At 40.9% G+C, this 17,752-nt stretch overlaps 1 protein-coding gene across 1 annotated transcript in view; it reads left to right on the top strand.

The window, feature by feature from the left end:
• The window catches only part of TENM4 (teneurin transmembrane protein 4), a 645,160-nt gene that overhangs the window by 28,125 nt on the left and 599,283 nt on the right, over window positions 1–17,752 (top strand). The window contains exon 2 of the mRNA XM_046902783.1: window positions 12,621–12,780. The gene's annotated coding sequence lies outside the window, so the exon portion shown is untranslated. The remainder of the gene's footprint in view (window positions 1–12,620; window positions 12,781–17,752) is intronic.

Below are 17,752 nucleotides of genomic sequence, written 5' to 3' on the forward strand. Positions count from 1 at the left end.
TATCATGGCTATTTTTCCCTTGCTATATTTAAACTGAGTTTCTTAAGTTCATGAATCCAAGGCATCCTCAGAAGTATCTGCATATGAATTTGAGCCAAGTCCTAAGGGAGACTTGCATGGCATTTGCACACCCTGTTGACATTTAGAACAAAAGTCAAGCCCTGAAAATATAACAAAATTATGGGTTAGCTCTCTTTTCAGTGCCTGCATAAATTAGCAATACTGTCATCCTTGTCATTTAATGCTATGGCTACATCGGCACAAAAATTCATATTAATAGCACTGACCCAACAGTCACTAAACCTTAAGAATGGGGGACAGATTTCACATGAGCTGCGTTGACTTTGCTTTAAAAATCTTAGCGGAGCCATGGGAGCTTCTGTTCATTATGGACTTTTTAATCAGAAAAGAGTGCTGATGGATAGAAGAAAAAATTCTGAACTGCTTTTCTGTGTAGGAACATATATTTAGTTTTTGTTTTATCAGTGGCTCAAAATCCTTGTTGAAGTTCTAGAGCTCTGCTAGACAACTAACCCATTCTTCTAACAATCTTACTTTGATAGAATAACTAATGTTGATTCTCCTGATTTTAGTGGCCAAAGAAAGCTTGGTCAAGGCCACTTGTCTTCTTGACAATAGCCCCTTCCTTCATGAATTCTCCCACTGAAATCAATGCAAATGATTTGGCAGCCTTTGAAAGCAGTCTAGCTTAGATAGGGAATCTGAGACTTTCAGCATCCTTAGTTTAAAAATATCCTTCTGAAAGAGCCTGGCTCCAGCTCCTTTCGCTGTCCAAATTATATTTATAGTCACACTTGGCATCTACCTGACACTTCCCAGCCATAGATCTCAAGGCAGTTTTACAAATCACTGCACTCCTCAATCTACATGGAAGGTAAGGAGGCTTGAGGACACAGTTGCTCAGGAGCTGTTGTCCAAACTCCTGGTCTGAAGAGTTATGCTCTGAACCACAGTGCCCTCGAGACATTAGAAACTATATAGTCTGGAACACAACTAAACAAAGCTATCTTGGTTTAATTTGAACACTACTGTGGTAGGTCTGAAGAAAAGAGGTGTAAATATAAATGCAAACTACTGATCTTATGTTAGAATGTCAGTAAGGACAGTTTAAAATTATAGAGAGAGGGAGAGAGTATTAAAGAGATGGGTGTATTTCATCTTCTGTCAATGCATAAAGCTGTCTGAGTGTAATAATAATTCTTGGCTGGGCCTACCTCTGCATAGATTGCTTACAAATCACTGCAAGCCTCTGTACAGAGCAAAGCACAAGGCACAGATAAATAGAAAAAAAGCATCAGGAATGATGCAGTCTTGAATGAAGACACTTCTTGTAACCCAAGGCCCTTACACATCTTGCTTTGTAAAGCCAAAATCCACAAGAATGGTGAAGTCCTACTTGGCTCTATAATATTTATTGCATCTGGCAGGTCTGATGAAGCTTCACAAAGTTGATAGTCAAATAGTGTATAGAATGGCATACAGAGAATATCTGTCTTCTGTCTTCTGAAAACACTCTTATCATGAAAACATAATTCAGTGGTTTTAAACATCATAACAGAATTCACATTCTTTGTACTAAAGGATTTTAGTGAAGTGTTCAGAAGTGTGTGTTACTTAATTCTACTGGATGGGGTAAACTGAGGCTTAGCAGTGCTTATTCTAAGGACTGGAATTTCATTATGGCATCCTCCTCTAGACCCCTGTGAGTATCACAGTATTTCACTTCCACAAATAACATAATAACATGGTGCTTTTATCTTTCTTTTTTTTTTTTTTTTTTTTTTTTTTTTTTTTTTTTAACTAGCTTTTTCTTTACATTTAACTTAAGAAAGGAGTAGCCTCTTTGGAAACAAAATTAAGGTCACTGTTTCCTCCCTAATCAGCCTCATGGCCTCATTCTTTCTCCAGCAGGATGATGGACCAGCTGTAGCACTGCCAAGGATCTCATTCCTCAGCCAAATGTTTCACTCTTTTGGAAGCTCCCAGTCCAGTTCTTACATTGCCTCAGGTTTCTCTCTCCACCTCTGTCCCTTGCTCAGGCCACCCTACTCCAGGCACTCATTAATCAGAGGGAAAAGTATTTTATTTGTTTTGTTTCCTTTACAAGGGAAGTCAGCATTTACCTTTTTATTTTCTTCATGTCTGCTACTTTTCTGGTAAAGGGAGAGTAAGATTCTTGGGAAATAGGATGGCAACTATTTAAAATGGTAATTGGAGAGATTTAAATGTTAGAAGCATTTACAGTATTGTACCATAACTGCAGGGACATTCATTGTCAGGTGAATTCCTAGAGTGGTACATAATCAGGGATATCAGACAAAAAGAAATGCAATTGCAAATAAAGCATCTCTGCTGTGGTCAGTATCATTTACTTAGCTTCTCTGGCTTCTAAGAAAACCAGAAATCGTTTATGCAGAAGGAAGAAAGAAGAAAATCTGTTGTGTCCTATCCACTCAGAGAGCGAACTCCTTTTAACATGCATCTTAAAACATCATTTTACCAGGATCTCTCTCTCTCTTTCTCTTCCTTCCTCTCCTTGTTCTTCCCCTTGTCCTACTCCTTCACTGTTGTTTTTTTTTTCTTTTTTGTCTTTTTTTTTTTCTTTTTTAAATATGAAGAAAGAACTGCCTTTGGAGGCTGTCATTGATTTAAGGCAAAAGTAGAAGACTAATAGATGCTGTAGACTATCTTCATTTCTATAAAGTACTGGCTTCAGTGCAGTTGAACATGGGAGAGCAGGGTAGCTGAACAGGAAGCCCTGAGGAGAAGGATTTGGGGATGTCAGTTGATGAAAGACCCAACATGAGTCAGTGTGCAATCTTGCAGCCCAGTAGGCCAACCATATCCTGGGCTGTATCAGGAGAAGTGTGATCAGCAGGTCAAGGGAAGTGATTCTGCCCCTCTGTTCTGCTCTCGTGAGACCCCACCAGGAGTACTGTGTCCAGGTCTGGGGCCCCCAAAAAAAGAAGGGCATGGAGCTGTTGGAGGGCATCCAGAGGAGGGCCACAAAGATGATCAGACGGCTGGAGCACCTCCCCTATGAAGACAGGCTGAGAGAGCTGGGGCTTTTCAGCCTGAAGAAAAGAAGGCTCTGAGGGACCTCAGCAGCCTTCCAGGACTGTAAGGGGTCCTACAGGAAAACTGGGGAGGGATTTTTTTATAAGGGCAGGTAGCAAAAGGACGAGGGGAAATGGTTTTAGACTGGAAGAGGGTAGATTTAGACTAGATATAAGGAAGAAAATATTTACTGTGAGGGTGACAAGACACTGGCACAGGTTGCTCAGAGAAGTTGCAGATGCCCCCACCCTAGAAGCACTCAAGGCCAGGCTGGATGGGTCTGTGAGCAACCTGGTCTAGAGGGAAGTGTCCCTGCCTATAGGAAGAGGGGTTGGAAGTAGATGATCTTAAAGGTTCCTTCCAACCCAAACAGTTCTATGACTCCATGGTAAATGTAGGCATTATTTTCAAAGGTGATCTAATAAACCATATTTTCCATTTAACCACTGTATGATGCCTTGAAAGTCAAGTGTAATAAATTCAACTTGTGGAGACAGTGCTTAGACAGGTTTTTTTCCATACCTTCCCAGTTGCAATTGATTCCTTTTCCATGAAAATTCCTGTCTGTGTGGTAGAGTATCATGAGAAATTCTGCCTGGATGTCTATGAATCATATACTATTGTTTCAAATTCCTTTAGATGCCTTCTTCCATCATTCTAACAAGGTCTATCCTACTAATTCAGCCCACTAGTCTTTCTAGAAATGCTAGTGTGGACATAGCCTAGAATCCCTTGGGCTATCCTCAGAGGAATCCACTTTCATGTGTCCCTCAGGCTGCCATTTCATTTTTAACACATGGCTTTCTTGATCCCTCTTCCTGGGTGAAGAACAACACTTTGACTCATATTCAGCTACAACTACTTGAGAAAAATAATACAGCATAACAGGAACAGATTCAGAGACTGAAGGAGGTTATTCTGAAGACACAATATTCTCATTAAAAGCTTTTTGATAGCTTGCTTTGAGCCAGCTCTGCTCTAGACTGAAAGAGTAAATACTCATTAATAGATGGAACATGCTACAGAAATTTCTGAAGCCTATCTTACCCTTCAGTTTTATCTGAACAGAATAATCTGAGATGCAAAGCAAATCCCAGTGAGAGGGAACTGTCAAAAGATTTGCTTTGGTAATATCCTTCTGACCATAAGTAAAATGCCAAAGCGTGTATATGTGAACATGGGTCACAATGCATGTGTGTCAACAGGGGTACATTCTACACACTAGACTAAGAGTCCCAGGAATCTTGTTTCCTCTTTATTTCCAGATTTATTTATCATCCTTGTTAACAGAAAGCTTTGTCCTTCCCGTTTGCAGCAAGCATCTCCAGTAATTTAGATGAGTGTCGTAATTCAATATGTCAGGCAATTGCCACCCATCTCCCCTTGAAATAAATAAGTAAATAAATACTGGAATGTGATGAAATCTCTCCATGTTTCCTCATTCTCCTTTCTCTTTTTTTAATACAAAAGGGACATTTGCTGATTTTTTTACTAAGGCCAACTGCTAATCAAGCAGTAGCTCAGGCTGCCCAGGGACCATCCAACCTGGCCTTGAGCACCTCCAGGGATGGGGCACCCATAGCTTCTCTGGAAAAATAGTAATAAATGTTATGCTGACTTATCCAGCTGTGTATCTTGTTATGAAACATGCATGTGCCTCCCTACGTTGACTCCCTGACTTATAAAGAAATCTATCGTCTTTAGCATATTGATGTTAAAACGCTACTGGATGACAATTTCTCTTACAGAAAGATCCATGAGAGGATGATGGCAAGGATGCTATCTGAAAAAAACACAGCAGAGTACCAGAAGGCCAGCGTTCAAAGGCTGCTGGCCAGTCCTGGGTCACCAGGACTTCCATTCACCTATACTCTTAAAGCCTCTAGAAGCCAGAGGGCTTGCAAATGCAGTGGACATGATTGTGTCTCATCCCACAAGGCAAATGGAGCAAATTATGAGTATTTATTGAAAGAGAAATATAATACATAAAATACTGGGAAATGTTCTGCATATCTGAGATAGAAAAAAAAATCAATTTCTATCTGAGGTACACCTTTCTACATCGTATAGCTGTCCTCTCTTATAACACCAATGTTTACAGTCTGTAAGAAATGGATTAGATGGGGAAAGCTATCAAGTATGCAGTTTCACAGGTGGCATTTTAAAGCTGTAAAATGATGCAAGAGAGGACCAAGGAAGATGATTTGTAGTCAGATTCTTCTCCTCTCCAGCCATATTGCACCCCCCACATCTCCTTGACCTGTGATCTTGCCCAGAACAATCCTGATCTGTGCATGGATATATGAACAACAGCACATTAAAAAAAAAAACCAAGGCGCTCTCTGACTGGTTTTACAGTCATTTTTGATGGCGGGGGGTATGCGTGTGGCTGTGCAAATCTGTGAGCAATCAGATGGTTCACTCTACTTTTAAGAAGTGTTACATGCCTAGGCTGTGGTATTCTGTCTCCTTTCAGAATGTGTCAGCTTAAACAGTTTCTGCAGCGCACATTTCCCTGTGCTTTTAGGGCTGCTCTGTTTCATCCAACAATCAGCACTGAGATTTTTATATAAATGAGAGACACTGAAATGATTTGTGGCTGCTTCATTATCACTGCTGAGATGGATGATGGGGACTGGAACATTTTTGGTGCCAATAGAAATATTGCTGGATGGAGGCAGGTAACAGTCTGGGCTGCCTCCAGCAGAGGGAAGTGGTACACACACACTTCCCAGCATATTCTGTAGAGCAGGGAAGAGCATCGGGTCTGTATTTACAGAGCTGAAATGTCCACTGCCAACACAGATGCTTGATTTAAGCCCCTTTGGTGACTTGGTCTCATCCTCCATATCCCCAGGACCAATAAACGAGCGCCTCCACATATGCCTCCTGCAGTAAAACTGATGTACGTGCTAGACTTTAAGACTCAGAGTAAATGCAGTGAAAAAACAAGTGGATTCAGGGCTCGGTTTTAAGTGTAATGTCTTAATATCATACCCAGAGGTTACTTTGAATGCTTTCTCTCTGTAACTCATGGGTGGGAGATTACAGAGGGGACCACCAAGCCCATCAAGAGGGAATGGCTTTAAACTAAAAGAGCAGAAATTAATGTTAGATGTTAGGAGAAAATTCTTTACTCAGAGGGGGCTGAGGCCCTGGCACTACTGCCCTGAGAGCTACTCTCTGGAGGTGCCCAAGGCTAGGCTGGATGGGGCCCTGAGCAGCCTGAGCTGGTGGGGGTAACCAGCCCATGGCTGGGGGTTGGAATTTTGAGGGTCCCTTTTAACAAAAGCCATTCTACGATTCTGTGATAAGTTTTGGGACTCATGCAGGTGGTCCCAAGGGAAGCATCCAAGTGACAACACGTGCAGATGCATAGCACTGCACTCCAACGCACAATTGAAGGTTGCCCAGGTATATTAGTGTGTTTTTCTCACCTCTTTTTCCAGTCACTCTTGCATCTTGCTGTTACAGGGTCTACTTTGTGTATGCACACACATGCATGCACACCCCTCCTTCACAAAGCAAACAGAAATTCACTCACATCTCACATGGAAGAAATCCTTTGAGCACTTCTCCTTGACATCTCTATACTTTTCAAATACATTTGACTCTTCCCTTTGCTTCTCTGCATTTAGAAAGAGTAGAAGCCTGCTGGAGATTACTTTATGGGGAAGATAACATTCTTAACCCAGACTTCCTTGAACTGCCTTAATGCTGTTTGCAAAGCAACTGGGTAACTTTGTCTCTCCCTCACCCCATCTTGAGCCGCAGTGAGGCAAGTTTTGCCTCAAGCTTTCAACCTTTTGATGCATGGATTTTCCACTCTAAGCTACAGTAGGTGAGTAACAAGAAGATCCTATTAAAGCAAAATCAAGTAGCAAAAGGATTGTCAGCTCAGCAAATCAGAAACATACAGTACCTCTCTTTCCTTTACTGCGTTGCTTCCTGTTCACTATGAGTCAGAAAGAAGGGAAATAAAAGGTGTGGAAAGGGGAGAAAAGAGCAGCAAGGAACAATGCCAGCGCTGGTGACGCCTTGGTTTTACAAGTAGGAAATTAATCCTTGCTGCTAAAGACACAGCCTCTTTTAATGAAGAGGCTGCTGCAATAGCATCGCAACAGCGAGCAACCCACATGTTCTATTACAACAGGTTGAGCCACTGCACCCTCCCCTGTGCCACGGCGAGAAAAAAATAAATCAAATGTCTCTACCTGAGGCTCCTTCATTTCCGACATGGAGATCTGCTTTAATGCAGGCTTTTCACGGTGCCTTTCTTTCCCAAGAAGGAGCTGGTGATGGCTTATTTACCTACTTACCTGTCCTTGAGCTATGTGGCTTTTATTTGAATAAATTAAACTGCCTGTTTCAAGTGATGCTTTCAGCCTCTTGAGTCTGGATCTAATTCACTAAAGAATTCTGCTTAAAACCTGTTTTTTTTTAAGTTCCCGAGCAAGTATCAACAGTCTGCAGGATGCAATTCTCTGAAAGGACCTTGGTGCCTATGGGTAAGAAGAAATATCCTATCAGGCTACTTCCCTGGGTTTTTTAGTTTTCTTACATATCTCTGATAGACCAAATGAGGGCATGCTTAAACAGGGAACTTGTCTTGTTTTATTAAGTTGCTCTGCTTGTTTTCTGTGTGTGTCCATGGGATCAGATTTCCAGCTGCTGTGAGACGCTTTAAAACCACTGCTATCGGAGATGTCTATTTTTAATGCAGTTATAGTAGTTTCAGTATACCTCAGTGGATGCACACTTTCCCTTTGCTTTCTGGGACTGATTCTGCCTTCCAGGGGGAGGGGGGGGGGGAGAATGCTCAGCTGTGTAAGCTGACCTATCTCCAAGGCAAGGAAAGCTATGGCTGTTTGGGAAATCTGGCTGTTGTTGTAGATGTGGGGTGATATTTTTTTCCCCTTGGGTGCCTGGGAGAAGAAATAAAAAAAAGCAGTGTGAAATAGAAAAACATTCCCCTAGAATATGCATAAGAAGTTGCCTTCTCTTTTTAATACACTGTATAAAGTTTTAATGATGCTGACCCAGGCCATGTTGCAATATAACATGCATTATATCAGGCATGCTGTTGTAGCAAACTGTTTTTTCTCTGTAGCTTAGCACTATTTGTTTGTTTGTTTTCCTCCATGCCTCTACTTTATCACTGGATACAAACATATTGTGTTTTCACTTATGCACACGCATTTCTAACAGGAGAAAGGAAAGCATAAGGCTCACAGATAGCAAAAATAACAGAGGTCTCTTCATTACTGGAGTTGTGACGCAGACATCAGAGTGACAGCACAATAAATGCCACTGGAGCTCTCAGCAATGCTTAGGACATGAGAACAGAAAAGTGTCAAAGCTCAGACTATGCTTTGCAAATGATGCCCCATCCCCAAAGGTGCTCATGGCCAGGTTGGATGGGTCAGATGGGCAGTCTGATCTGGTAGAAGGCAACTAGCCCATGGCAAGGGGTTGGAACTGGACAGGCTTTAAGGTCCCTTCCAACCTAAGCCATTCTGTGAGCCTATGATTCCATTTACAACTGTGAGTAGGCACACCATGCTATGCTCTTCAGCAGTGGCAAAATGCCTCGCGAGCTACATGCTCCAGCTTGAAAAAATTAGGATAACATCTTCCACAGGCAAGAGGTTGATTCTAGATCTAGTCTGATGCACCTCAAACAGACTTTGGACCGAAATGGGATAGTTATTATTAATATTATCATCACTGCTGTTATCTCTATGCAAACAAAATACCACAGACCATGACAAAACTGCTGCTTTTATCTCTTTATGTAATGCCCCAAATCCTGTAATCTAATTGTTACACATCCTTGCTCAAAAGAAAGGCTCAAATATTAGCTTAAGGTTGTAATAGCAATTAGCATTGCAGAAGCTTAAGCTATCTGCATAGATCACAGGGTTTGCTTACCACATATTTTATCACAAGGTTGGCTTGGGCACCTTATCTTCTGAAATCCTGAATTCAGCTGACTTTTTGGGTGTCTGTCAGTCTTGTTCTTCATGTTTTGTAGCATGAATGTGTATTAGACACTGAAGGGAATGTCAGCTGTAAGAAAAGTGTTCTGGGAGCAGAGATGGTACTAAATAATGCTAAAATGTCTTTGAAAGATGAACAGAGGTGATCTGCTTAACTGATGGTGGGACCAAGCCAAAAGTAGATTTTCACTCTCTATGGTTGGACCACAGGCAGTAATATACTGCTGAGCACAGTGCCTGAGCACAGAGGTGAGCAGAGCAGCTCTGCTTGCAACACTTTACCGCCACACATGAAAATGCCATCACCACATGTTTCTCAGGGCTATGGAGATCATAGAATCATAGAATGGCCTGGGTTGAAAAGGACCTCAAAGATCATCTAGCTTCAACCCCCTTGCCGTGGGAAGGGTTACCAGTGTGGAGATTGGATGCTCTGACTGGGACACTATACCAAATTTACTTGCCTGCCCATACAAATATTTCAATTGTCTTTCGGTTCTTCTCTTTATTGGTTGTGGAAAGGGGATAACAAAGTTCATCTTGCAGTCTGTCTTCTGGTCGTGCCCTATTTCATGTTCTTCCCTTAACTATTCTCTTATAGTAATCATCAAAATAGATCATGGTTACACGATTATGAGGAAAAGAATGGTTGTTTGGGGGCTCTATAGATAAAATCATAAAATTGTAGAACCATAGAATGGCTTGAGTTGGAAGTGACCTTGAAGATTATCTAATTTCAGCTCCTGCTGTGGGCTGAGTTGCCAGCCATTAGATGAGGCTGCCCAGGACTCAGGAGGTTTTCACAGGAGAAGCAAAATCCACTCCTATCCCTGAGCACAGAGGAACAGATCTCTCTGACATCAATTTAAACCAGAAATGTTTCTCACAAAAAAAGATTGCACCCACCATCCTTTCTTTTGCTCCATCTACATCAAAAACACCACGTGCTCTTCAACATCTTTGTGGATGCCCCATCCCTGGAGGCATTCAAGGCCAGGTTGGATGGGGCCATGGGCAGCCTGGTCTAGTATTAAATGTGGAGGTTGGTGGCCCTGCCTGTGGTGTGGGGGTTGGAGATTCACGATCCTTGGGGTCCCTTCCAACCCGGGCCATTCCGTGATTCTGTGATTCTGTGACCTCAGCCCTCAAAATGTCTCCATGTCTTTTTCTTTCTTTCTTTCTTTCTTTTTTTTTTTTTTTTTCCTAACTTAGTATACACACCTTCCCTCCCCAAAAGTCTCCTCTCCTGCTATGCTGGCTGGCCGGATGCACTGTGCAGAGGTCCAAGAAGCTGTTAACAGGTAGCTGAGCTGGCCAGTTTGCTCATGTCGACTGGCCAGCTGGCAGCCCAAGCTGAACAATTAGCTAACGAGCTTATACCACTGCCTTTCACTCAAGTGAGCTGTGCTTTGTCAATTCTCTTCTCCCACACTACTGATTTTCATAAAATGTGAGGTATTTTTATCTTTTAAGCTTTCACCCCTCTAGAGAATGAGGTGAAATTAGCCACCAGGTTCCGAATATACTGCTGGGTGCAGGATTGACAGATGGGGAGCCAGATGGACAGACAGCACTCCTGTAAAAGCCTTATTTTCTTAGGAAAAGAGGCCATTGGGTCTAAGTGCTAATAGTATGGGGTTATAGGATAGGGGGATTATGCCCTTAAAAACTGATGTTGTGCATCAGGCATTTATGCAGAGCGATACACTGTTAGATTAAAGGCCTCACTGTGTTCTGAAGGCATGAGATTAAGTCTTGCTCTACCTTTGGTATATTGAGTGCAGATTGGGGTAGGTTCTCTTTTGAAAGGGAAGGGAAAAAGAAGGCAAATTTCTAGTTAGCTTCATTACTCCTTTGTGCATTACCATTTAAAGGCATTCATATGACTTTCCTTAATCTGACACAATAGGCTCAGGAAACCTTTTTTGATGGTTTTCTCTACCCAACCCAATAGGATAAATTAAATAGCATATTAAAGCTGTAGCATCTGATCCTGAAAATGACTGAGCCCACCCTCTGACCCACTTGCACACTGGAAATTACTGGATCAGACATAATCAAGTCTAACTGGCAACACAGCCTACATCTGGGGATTTCAGACAAGAAAAAAAGATCATTTTAAAATCTGCTATCTAGCATATCCTTAGCCCACTGCCTAAATACCAGTTTCTAACGCTACACTTACTAAATACAATAATGCTACAGTAAAACTTCAACCTCTGCAACCCCTTTTCAGGGCTTAGTAGTAGTGGTGTACAAAAGAGGTTCCATTTTTTAGCTGTTTGGTCCCTGCTACACTCATCATTGCCTAACAGTCTAAAGGATCAACCACTCATTTTATTTACCATCTTGGATGTAGGTAGTAATTTTTGTAGCATCTCACCATTGTCACATCCTTTATCCCCTTTCAGTTACCCCCTGGAATGAAAGGTGGGGAATGCAAAGGAAGAGAAAGGTGAAATCATAGAATCATAGAATTGCTCAGGTTGGAAAAGACTTTAAAGATCATCAAGTTCAACCATAGCCTAACCATAATACCCTAACTCTAACAACCCTCCTCTAAATCACGTCCTTTTGAAGGGTTATCACATGTAGAATTGATAGGAGAGCAAAATTAGCTGTAGTGGTTACCAGATTTCTCCCAGGAAAGAGGGGAGAATCCTTGGTTGAACCCAAAATCCTGTCTGAAGTGTTGTTGATAAGCATGGATGCTTTGAGTCCTCCTCAGTGCTGGGTTTATCTGGTATCTGATTCATTTTTTGTGGGCACCTGCTGCAGGGTGAAGCAGTCTTGAGATGGGGAGAATATTGCAGAAAATAAGATCATTCACAGTGTTTTTGAAATAAACTGTGTTCCTTAAAATTTTATTTAAATTTGTACAAAAATTTCTTGTGCTCTTGATACTGTGTGTAGTTATCACAGCTGAAAGAATCCTGTACAGTAGAGGCAAAGAAGCTGCTGGAGCATTTCAGAACAACTTTTATTCTACATTTTCCAGTAATCTGATGTGCCTTCAATATCGAAAATCTGTGATCAGTGTTTTTTCTTCCTTTTTTCCTCTGTAAAAGTTGCGTTTTTAAAAAAATCAGGTCCAATTTTCAGAAATTTCACCCACTTCAGAGAGGTATTTTTGTGTCTCACCATTCAGAGTTCTTGCAGAAAATTTCTTTACGTAGCATAGCAATTGAAATAATCTTATTTTATCTGAAAATATATAGAGGTCGTCTAAAAATTTCATTGGAGCTTCATCCCAGGCAAAATAAGTTGTTTGCTTATGAAATTCCATTGTGAAAGAATTTAGCATCTGGTCCTACAAAAGTACATGATTTTTTCTTTGTGACCTCTTGCAATGAAGAGAAGAAAAATGAGAAGGGATGTGCAGTACTAGATCCCTTGCTTTTTATATATATATATCCTCCTCTATGGCATTTGAATGATAAAAGACCAATTTCTGCCCTTGCCTAACCTCCAGCAGCCCCACTGATTTCCAAATTGTAATGAATGACTTTACAGACTCGAGTCCTTTCATTCTTTCTCTTGCAGATTGAGTGGCTCAAATCGGACAATGGGCTCCTGCCTACATAAGTGCACAGCTGGGATAAAACCACTGATTCTGGGAGACATGCTCCATCGTGAGTGAGAAACGAATCTGGTCTGTGATTTACAAATTTTAATGGAGCATGAGCGGGGGAAGAGCATGCAAGTAAGCACCATTCTTAATTCCTTATCATAGCTTGTGTTTGTATCAGCCCTGACTCATGGTTTATACACATAGGATATGTATTAAATATCACTGTACTTGCACTGCATGTATCTATTCAAGATAATTATGGCTATTGTAGTACTGGTGGGACTTACAGACTTTAATGCATTTATCCTCACAGCATCTGATAAAGTAAGGAAGTATTTTTATCTGTGTATTATATACAGGATACTGAAGCCTAGATCATTTTTTTGCTACACCAGGGAATTGAACCTGGATTTTCCAGGTTGAAAGATAGCACTCAGATTGTTGATCTGTCCCGGTGTAAGCAGTACAAATAGGTGCAGAGCATAGGACCTCTTGTAAACTGGGGATACTAAACCACCTGATTGTGATACGGCAGACATGATAAATTGCTTACTATTAAACAAAATGTTTGGGAATTGTATTGTAGCTACGGAAAAGCTGCACTATTATTAATGATGCACAAGGTATATATCTCAGCTTATTCTTCCATATCCATATTGACTCTGAAGTGCAAACAATAATACAAACTAGATTTTGCCTGTAAAACTAACACAATTTGTCTGGAGATAACAGCAGAAAATGGGAGCAGAACCTGATCGCTCCCTGCTCACATGCAGTGGCCTGTTTTCTGATGGAGGCAGCCTGGGCATGGGATACAGGAAATTCTGGTGTTCTTTACCTGTATGCTGAAGATTCATTGGGATGGTCTGAGCCCTGTAAGATTAATAAATGATGAATATGTGCATAAGAAATGGTAGTCGCACTCAGACCTGCTGCGCCATGGCCACAAGATCATCTTTTTGCTCTGTAAACTCACTTTGCCATCTCAAAGGTCAATGATTGGTTCAATACATGGAAAGAAGATACCTGAATAGAAGGTGTAGGGGAAGTGGAGGGTTTTATTTTGCCGTCTCAGAGATTGTTCTTAAAGGGGAGAGGAGGTGTCTCCAGTTCAGACCTGTTGTTTTAATAAGACCAGAGCTGTCTAAGAGTGAATTAACTGACTTTTCGTTTCCCAAGAGCAACTAGCACATGAATGCATCTATTCATACAAATTTTGCAATTGCACAAACATAAATCTAGAGTGAGTCATTCAAAGTTAGTCAAGATATGTGGCCTTACCGGAGAATAAAGATATATTACACAGTTGTCTAAAACAGCAGATTTCGTCAGAAAAAGGCTCCTTCACAATGAGATAATGCCTTGACTATAACTGCATATCAGCCTTCCAAGTTTTATTTGATCTCAAATATTATTTGATATGATAAAGTATTTCATAGGAATTTAATAGCTTTTCCCATTCACACAGCTATTCTAAATAGGGTCTTATTTGTATCTATCACCTTGGTAGCCAAGTTTCTATATCAAATCCTGAACATTTCATTATTATTAAAAATATAAAAGTCATCTACTTCATCCATTCTGTATGGTGTGGTGAGCAAAATTGGATGTGAAGTCACAGTGCAGTAATAGAGTAATTATTGTCTGGAGTTTCTTGTAATATACTTACAGCCTGTTGTACAGAAGATGTATTGTATTACAGTTGTTTGTGGCCATTCTGTCATATATAGTGGATCAAGAAGTATTCTCTCCTATCCTGTGGATTAAAATAAAAGCATGCTTTAGATATTTAGAGAGGAAAATACGTCTATGGAAAAGAGTAATTTGATCTTCTGGGCAATTTATACTCTTCCTGCATGATATGAACCTTCCTGATGCAAATCTTCTTTCTCCTTCATAAGATATCTTTGTAATTTCTGGATGCAAAAGGGTCCTCGTTCTATTTCATTATAATGAATGAACGAATATCTCACTTGAAGATGGCTGCATGTGGTGTATGCAACATGTTTATACGATACCAGAGCACTCACTTGAAGAACAGGGGTCCTCCATGGAAGATGTCACCTGAAGTGCTTTCCATGTTTTTTCTTTCTTTTTTTCTTTGTTTTTTTTCTTTCCCTTCCTTCCTTCCTTCCTTCCTTCCTTCCTTCCTTCCTTCCTTCCTTCCTTCCTTCCTTCCTTCCTTCCTTCCTTCCTTCCTCCCTTCCTCCCTTCCTCCCTTCCTCCCTTCCTCCCTTCCTTCCTCCCTTCCTCCCTTCCTCCCTTCATTTCTTTCTTTCTTTCCTTTTCTTTCTGAAGATACATTTACAGAGTTAAAATATAAACAGTACAGAGAGAAAGAAAATAATAAGGTTAAGGAAGACCGAACAGAGAATACACTTACAGGATCTCTCATCTAACTGCCTATAAATAATTGCCTTGTACATATTACCCATAACAAAGCATGGTCTCTGGCAGTGTTATAAACCTGGATGTCAGCTGCAGAGCTCAGCTGCTGTTTGTAAATGGTCTTAACTGTGCTCTTGATTTTTCTGTGCTTACTGTATATAGTTTTGTTTTATTGGCACTGTACTGTAAGCATATTCTTCACTATGCAAATATAAGAGCTAAGAAGCATATGGGCCGAATCCTGCAACACTCAGGCAAATGTCCAATTCACTTGATGGGAACTTTTCCTGAGTAAGCAGTAGTAGCAGACTCTCATCTCCATCTTATGCCTTTGCTGATTTCTCAGGTATGACAACAGACAGTGATACTTTGCAAACAAGGAAAGGATAAGACTTAGTACTGCAGGTAGGTGCTCAGTTCTGTCCTCCCTAAGCCCTGAGATCCAGCGGGATGTTACAGAAGTCACAGACAAGATAGAAGGAGTCTCTCCAATCTTTAGCATCCTGCTAGACATCAACCAATAAAATGAAAGAATAATTAAATGCTAACACTGCTCCTACACTGGAGACCAGCTCACGATGCTGGTGGTGGATACTAGTCACTGCAGGCTGACTTACGCTGAAGACATCCCATGGAGTGAGGAGGAAGAGAAGGGAAATTTGCCCAAAGCATTTGTTAAGAGCCCTGTGTGATTTCTGCCCCCAGCCTACTCAAAGGCTTTGGGCAAACCTCACTCATAGTGAGAACTTCGGGATTCAGCATCTAGATCTGGTTCAGCCCTGATATCCATCACACAGCAGTGAGCTCTACACCTTCAGCTGTGCAGGCAGCCAAAAGCTCAGCCCCATATCCTGGTCTCTGTATGGATCCAGTCTATGGTGACAAGCATGATGTATACTTCATTTCTGAGTCCTACAGAACTTGCACACATGCTCTGTTCCTTGATTAACTCCAGTTTTGTCTACACTGCTCATAACAGCCTGATATCATAGGATCATAGAATCATTAAAGTTGGAAAAGACTTCTAAGATCATCTAGTCCAAACACCACTGCATTCCCACCATGCCCACTGATCATGTCCCTCAGTGCCACATCTACCCTCCACGGTTGGTGACTCTACCACTTTCCTGGGCAGCCTGTGTCAATGCCTCACCATTCTTTCTGAGATTTTTTTTTTTTTCCTAAAATACATATTCCTATATATTGGAGAAGCTGGATTTCTTTTATCCAGCTACTGTAGGTACCAGTGCACTATGATGCCATAGCACAGACCATAGCTCAAGCCCAACAAGGACCCAAGTTCCACACTGGGGTTGATAAAGCTTGCTAAAGATTGGGCTGTATGTTTTCAGGGCTAATGCTATTCGTAATAGCCAGACTAATGTTAGCAGAGGTCCCTACACCTTCCTTTGTCCTGCAGCCATGTCCTTTCAGCAGTGCCTGATTGGAAACTTAAGCTGCAGCTTTTCTGTGCCTCATCCTCATGCACCTTTCAAACAAAATGACTAATTCAAAGAGAGGCTTAAAGGTCAAACCCTCCAGACCTGGTTTTGCAAATCCTTTTGTACATGGCTTTTTCCCCTGTCTAAAAAAAGCCTATTCTCATCAGGAAATGTTGGTAAAAAGGGTTTAATTACAGAAATCATTTTGCTCCCTATGGAGAAAGCATGAAGAATGGCATATTTCCACATTTGAATTGCACTTTCATCAAGAAAAGAGTGATTTCCCCTTAAGAATGTTCTGGAGGAGTAGAAAAGAGCCTTGAACCCTAGGGTGTGTATTATTTTATAGTCTCTGAAAGGCAAATGGTTTCACTTCCATTGATTAAAACGTGTGAGTTCTCCTGTCTGCATTACTCTCTTGGAAATAATAATAAAATAAATAAATAAATCTCTAGCAGAGGTTGCAACCTGGTGCAGCACCTCTTTGCAAAGTGCTTATCCAACCAACCAAAGAAAGGACACTTCTGCTGAGCTTCTTCAGCAAGAAACCTCTGACCAGAGCAGATGTTGCTACTTTTTACTTGATTAATGGGGAATTTATGACAGGTGTTTTCATAGGTTTGTAGGAGCAAATGGAATCGCATCCCAACATCAGGACTATTAAATACTAGTCTGAATGACAGCTCCAGGACTTGTTCTCCTTCTCTCATAAAGCACAAGGTCTAACAGGCTCATGCATAGTCTTTTCAGTCACCTTCTCATTCCACAGATGTACCTTTTTTATAAACACTGCATAAGCACTATCTGGAAGAGAATTTGACTTAATAGCTTCTGTTCACAAAGACTACTTCAACTGTGACAATCTACTATAGTGCAGGACGCAGGCACAATATGGCAGGCTGGTGAACACTGACATTTCAAAATTAACATCTTCATGAAATATGCCAGAAATTGTTATGCAGCACACTTCTGCAACCACGATAATTTGCTACATATTGAAGCAGGGGATTTCCCTAAGCAAAATCTTTTTTTTTCCCCACCCATTAAATTATTACTGTTTTATTTTACTTTATTTTATGTTATTATTCCAAGAGCATTATTGTCTAATTCAGTTAACAGGGAAAGGCCAATTACACAAACAGTGCCGATGCTGATCTGTTAACCAGGATGCAAACAATATGCTACTGCACTCTTGGGTTTACTAGTTTCTTTTAATAATGCTGGAGTGAACAGGCAGATCAAATAGAAGAATTTCAAAACTGCAGGAAAGTACC

Source organism: Gallus gallus, chromosome 1, assembly GCF_016699485.2.
Source record: "Gallus gallus isolate bGalGal1 chromosome 1, bGalGal1.mat.broiler.GRCg7b, whole genome shotgun sequence".
In the NCBI taxonomy this organism is placed as follows: Eukaryota; Metazoa; Chordata; class Aves; order Galliformes; family Phasianidae; genus Gallus; species Gallus gallus.